The following is a 6,226-nucleotide window of genomic DNA, read 5'->3' as shown; positions in this document are numbered from 1 at the left end:
TTTTTCCATTGACTTTTCTCTTTTCTTTGTCAAAAATTTATTGAACATATTTGTGAGGCTTTATTTCTGAATTCTCAGTTTTATTCCATCGGTTTATAGTTTTCTTAGGTTAGTACACACTGTTTGGATTACTGTAGGTTTGTAGTAAGTTTTGAATTCTGGATGTGTGTGTTCTTCAATTTTATTTTATTTTATTTTCAATACAGATGTTGCCTGGTTTACGATGGTTCTACTTAACGATTTTTCGACTTCATGATGGGCTTATCTGGACATAGTAAGTCGAGCGTCTGGACTTAATGGTTCGACTTACGATATTTTCGGCTTACAATGTGTTTATTGGGATGTAACCTCATTGTAAGTCGAGAAGTATCTGTATTGTTTGGCTGTTCAGGCTACGCACAGTTTCATGTGATTTTTCCTTTTTGATGGAGGTGCTGGGTGTTGAACCTGAGCTGAGTATGGAACCTGGGCCTCATGTGTGAAGTGCCATTTGCATGTTAGGCTTAGCTTTCCCATTTTCCTCATAGGCCATTGGAGTCTTCCTAAGAAGTACATAGGATGACTGGGCGTGGCAGCTCATGCTTGCAGTCCCAACATTGTGGGAGGCTGAGGTGGGAAGATTGTTTGAGCCCAGCCTGGACAGCACAGTGATACCTTGTCTTTTTTTTTTTTTTTAAAAAGAAGTATATTGAATCTATAGAATCACTTTGGTGGGTCCTATAAGTGCATGGAGGTGTAGTAGCATGATATTTATGCGTAGCTTGGTGCAAAGTGTAAATTGGGTGATGGGGGTGGTGGTAGTGGGCTCCAGTGTAGCGGTCAGGTCAGGAACCTCCTCTGTCATCATAGGACTTATTGCTTATTTACTTATTTGTATATTTATTTACGAGTCAGAGTCTTACTCTGTTGCCCAGGCTGGAATGCAGTGACCTCCTCGGCTCAGGTGATCATTCCTCCTCAGTCTTCTTAGTAACTTGGGACTATAGGTGTGCGCCACCACGCCGGTTACTTTTTTGGTTTATTGTAGAGACGAGGTCTTGCCATGTTGCCCAAGCTGGTCTCGAACCCCTGAACTCAGGCATTCTTTTCACCTCAGCCTCCCGAAGTGCTGGGATTATAAGTGTGAGTCACCGTGCCTGGCCTCAATTGTGTTTTCAAACCTTTTATGATTCGAATGAAATCTCATACAGAACATCAGTGTAAAGCGTGGGGGGAGGGCGGAATGGAGCTACTTTGATTTTGGGTATGGAGCAATCAGTTTTCCTTTCTATCCTCTTTTTTTTTTTTTTTTTTTTTTTTGGGTTGGAGTCTCACTCTGTCACCCAGACTGGAGTGCAGTGGCCACTCCTGGCCACCGCAGCCTCGACCTGCTTGGCTCCGGCGGTCCTTCTGCCTCCGCCTTCCAAGTAGCTGGAACTACAGCCGCGCGCTATCACGCCCGGATAGTTTTTGATTTATTGTAGAGATGAGGTTTCGCCAAGTTGCCTAGGTGGGTCTCGAACCTGCGTCTTTCTGTCCTCTTGAGGGGCTCTCCAGAGCACTAACTCTAAGGAACATGACTTGAAAACTAACTCTGAACTGGGTGTAGTGGCTCACGCTTTTTTTTTTTTGAGTTGGAGTCTCACTCTGTTGCCCAGACTGGAGTGTGGTGGCTGCTCCCGGCCAACGCAGCCTTGACCTGCTGGACTCCGGTGATCTTTCCGCTTAACCTTCCAAGTAGCTGGAACTACAGGTGCGCGCTACCATGCCCGGCTGAGTTTTGATTTATTGTAGAGATGAGGTCTCGCCAAGTTGCCCAGGTGGGTCTTGAACCCGTGGTCTCAGGCAATCCACTCACCTTGGCCTCCCAAAGTGCTGGGATTACTGGCTGAGCCATCGAGCCCAGCCGGCTCACGCTTTTAATCCAAGCATTATGGGAGTCCGAGGCGTTGGGATCATGTAAGTCCAGGAGTTTGATACCAGTCTGGGCAAGATAGCAAGACCCTACCTCTACAAAAAAAAATTATTATTATTATTATTATTATTTGAGTTGGAGTCTCGCTATGTTGCCCAGGCTGAAGTGCAGTGGCATGCTCACGGTTACTGTAGCCTAGACTTGCTGGACTCAGGTGATCCTTCCTTCTCACCTTTCCAAGTAGCTGGAACCATAGGTGCGTGCCACCATTCCCGGCTAATTTTTTGATTTATTGTAGAGATGAGGCCTCCCCAAGTATCCCATGCTGGTCTCAAACCCCTGGACTCAGGATGTCCTCTTACCTTGGCCTCCCAAAGTGCTGGAATTACAGGCTTGAGTCACTGCACCTGGCTCAAAAAATTAAAAAATAAAAATTAGCTGGACTTGTTAGTGTCCTAGCTTCTTGGGAGGATGAGACAGGTGAATTGCTTGAGCCCAGGAATTTGAGTTTGCAGTGAGCTGTGATTGTAGTACTGCACTCCAGAATGAACAACAGAGGGAAACTGTCTCCAAAAAAAGAAAAAAGAAGTGACTCACACCTGTAAACTCAGTACTTTGGGAGGCAGAGGCATTCAGATTACTTGAGCCCATGGGTTTGAGAGCAGTCTGGGCAACATACTGAGACCATGTCTCTACAAAAAGATAGAAAAAATTAGTTGGATATGATGGTGTGTGCGTACAGTCCCAGCTACTCAGTATGCTGAAGAGGTAGGATTACCTGAGTCCAGGAAGTTGAGGCTGAGCCTTGATAGTGCCACGGTCCTCTAGTCTAGGCGACAGAGTAAGACCCCAATTTAAGGAAAAAAAGTAAATAAATCAAAATAAAAAAGAAAACTACCTCTGCGATGGAGGCGAGTGGATTGCCTGAGCCCGCAGGTTTGTGACCAGCCTGAGCAACTTGGTGAGATCACATCTCTACAATAAATCAAAAATTAGCTGGGCGTGGTAGCACGCAACTGTAGTTCCGGCTACTTGGAAGGCTGAGGCGGAGGGATCGCTGGAGCCCAGCAGGTCGAGGCTGGCGTGGCCGTGAGTGTGCCACTGCACTCCAGCCTGGGTGAGAGAGTGAGACTCTGACTCAAAAAAAAAGATTAGCTAGATCCTCATGAATTAAAAACAGCAAGGACCCAGATAGTGTTTCTCTTTTCAGTCTCATATTTCACCATCCCCCTCCTCAAAAGCTTCACACCCAGCTGTCCAAACTTTGTCTTGCAGATTGTGCTCTTTACCCTTCTGTCCCCTCTGCCTAGAATTCCTTTCTCCTTCCACCATGTACTGCCCTAGGCTGGTCTAGGTGCCTCTCCACTAAATGCCTGTCTCTTAGCTCATCATTATATTGACTTGGCAGTTTATGTTTATTGATTCCACCAGTCTCTAAACTTCATGAGGACAAAGGGTCATTTACTTTTGAAACCCCATTATCTGGAATAAAATACACATTCAATAAAAAACATTTTAGCTGAACCACTCGCCTCCGTCTCCCAAGATGCTGGGATTACAGACTGAGCCACCTAGCCCGGCTGGGATCCAGCTGTTCTTATCTTGACCATCACCTCTGGATGTTTGTTCTGAGAAATTTGCTACTAGTATGAATCTAGCCAATTTCCTTTTCCTAGAACTTCCTTCTTGCCTCAGCAGCTAAAATATTTTACTTTCCTCATTTCTCTATTCCAAATAGATGGTGGGCTCATATTTAAAAAAGATTTTAATTTTAATTTAATAGAGACAGGTTCTCACTGTGTTGCCCAGGATGATCTTGCATTCCTGGACTCAAGCAACTCTCTTGCCTTGGCCTCTCAAAGTGCTGGGTTTACAGGTGTGTGCCACTATGCCTGGTTGTGGGCATTTTTGTTTCATTCTTAGATTATGTGCCTCTCAACATATTTATAAAATACCTATAAAGAAATACTATATTTCTTTCTTTTTTTTTTTTTTTTTGAGTTGAAGTCTCACTCGGTTGCCCAGGCTGGAGTGCAGTGGCATACTTATGGCCACCCCAAATGTTGACCTGCTGGGCTCCGGTGAGCTTTCCAAGTAACCGGAACTACAGGTGTGCATTACTATGCCCAGCGAATTTTTGATTTATTGTAGAGATGAGGTCTCACTACGTTGCCCTGGCTGGTGTCGAACTCACGGGCTCAGGCAATCCGTTCACCTTGGCCTCCCAAAGTGCTGGGTTTACAGGTCGAGCCACCTAGCCTGACATAAATTAAAGTTAATCCATCTGAACTTTAGATGTTGGCAAACATCTGAACATGTACTACTCTAGGGATACATATGTAAGACAATAGTCACATATCCCAAAGTGCCTAGTGGAACACAGGAGAAATTAAAAAATTTGTTGGGCAAGTTTAAATATAGTTTTAAAAAATGGCCGGGGTACTGTGGCTCGTGTTTATAATCCCAGCCTCTTTGGAAGGCTGAGGTGGGAAAATAACCTGAGCCCAGGAGTTTGAGGCCAGCCTGGGCAACATAGCAAGACAAAAAATCTGTACAAAAAAATCAACCAAGTGTGCTGGCAGTAGCTGTTTGGGAAGCTGAGATGGAAGAATTTCCTGAGTCCGGGAAGTCAAGACTGCAGGCAGTTTGCCGTGATTGTGCTATTGCACTCCAGGCTGTGTGGCAGAGTGAGACCCTGTCTCAAAACAAAACAAATCAACCCTCCCCCCTCCAAAACAAACCCTTCAAAGTTCTATGCTTAACAATTAAAATGTGCAATTTCTTTCATTTTTATTTTTTATTTTAAAGATGTAGGGTACAGTGTAGGGTTAGGTATACAAATGGTCATTGTACAGGTGAAGTTTGGGCCTCTCTCACATTTGTTTCTTTTTTTTTTTTTTGAGTTGGAGTCTCACTCTGTCGCCCAGACTGGAGTGCAGTGGCCGCTCCTGGCCACCGCAGCCTCGAGCTGCTGGGCTCTGGCGATCCTTCCGCCTCAGCCTTCCAAAGTAGCCGGAATTACAGGCATGCGCTACCACGCCCGGCTGATTTTTTGATTTATTGTAGAGATGAGGTCTCGCTGCCCAGGCGGGTCTCGAACCCAGGGCTCAGGCATTCCACTCACCTCAGCCTCCCAAAGGCACGGGATTACAGACTGAGCCACCGAGCCCGGCCCACATTTGTTTCTTTTCCTTTCTTTTTTGAACCTTTCCCTTGGTGGGGGAAGGTCGCTCTTTTTTTTCTTTCACATTTGTTTCTTATGCACATTTTAGTTTTTCATATTGGTAATAGCATCGTTACTTTCTGAAGTAATTTTTTTTTTTTTATAGTAGAAGTCTCACTCTGTCATCCAGTCTGGAATGCAGTGTCATACTCATGGCTACCACAGCCTTGACTTGTTGGGCTCAGGTGATCCTTCTGCCTCAGTTTTCTAAGTAGCTGGAACCACAGGCATACACCATTGCGCCCAGCCAATTTTTTGATTTATTGTATAATTGAGGTCTCGCCAAGTTGCCCAGGCTGTCTTGAGCCCCTGGACTCAGGCAATACTCTTGCCTCCGCCTCCCAAAGTGTTGGGATTACAGGTATGAGCAACTGTGCCTGGCTTCTGAAGTAATTTTTTTTTTTTTTTTTTTGAGTCGGAGTCTTACTTTGTCACCTATGCTGGAGTGCAGTGGCATACTCATGGCCACCGCAACCTTGACCTGCTGGTTTCAGGCGATCCTCCTGCCTCACCCTTCCAAGTAATTGGAACTACAGGTGTGTGCCACCATGCCCAGGTAATTTAAAAATTTTTACTGTAGAGATGAGGTCTCGCCAATTTACCCAGACTAGTCTCGAACCCCTGGGCTCAAGCAATCCTCTCGGCCCCACCTCTAAGGTACTAGGATTACAGGCATGAGCAACTGTGCCCGGTTTGTGTCTTTATGGTCTTTTATCTGAATTCTGATGACTCCCAAATTTATACCTTCAGCCTCAATCTTTCCAGAACTCCTGAGTTATATATACGTGGTTTTGGCAGTTTTAATGGAAGGTGAAACTGGTGAAATTGGAATTTTATACTTGTTTAAGTCCAAATTCCAGATGTTTCTTTCTGCAACCTACTTCTCCCATAGTCTTTTCCATTTTTAATGACTGACAATTCCGTTTTTCCAAAATTTAAGGCATAAACCCTTAGAAATGATGCTTGAGTTCTCTCTTTCTATAAAACAAACTTACCAGTCCGTCGGCCGATGTCCTTGGCCCTGCCTGTTTCTCTCCCTCTTCACTCATCTCCACTCGGTTCCCTCTCTCTTTTTTTTTTTTTGAGTTGGAGTCTCACTCTGTCGCCCA

At 45.0% G+C, this 6,226-nt stretch overlaps 1 protein-coding gene across 2 annotated transcripts in view; it reads left to right on the top strand.

Moving 5' to 3' along the window:
* The first annotated feature begins 231 nt into the window (after positions 1-231).
* The window catches only part of NSD1 (nuclear receptor binding SET domain protein 1), a 136,857-nt gene continuing 130,862 nt past the window's right edge, over positions 232-6,226 (top strand). For both annotated transcript variants that reach the window (XR_503746.2, XM_008050430.2), the window contains exon 1: positions 232-274. The gene's annotated coding sequence lies outside the window, so the exon portion shown is untranslated. The remainder of the gene's footprint in view (positions 275-6,226) is intronic.

Source organism: Carlito syrichta, unplaced genomic scaffold (assembly GCF_000164805.1).
Source record: "Carlito syrichta isolate Samal-C Ts95f unplaced genomic scaffold, Tarsius_syrichta-2.0.1 Scaffold145531, whole genome shotgun sequence".
Lineage (NCBI taxonomy): Eukaryota > Metazoa > Chordata > Mammalia > Primates > Tarsiidae > Carlito > Carlito syrichta.
This window is presented reverse-complemented; position numbering and strand designations above follow the sequence as displayed.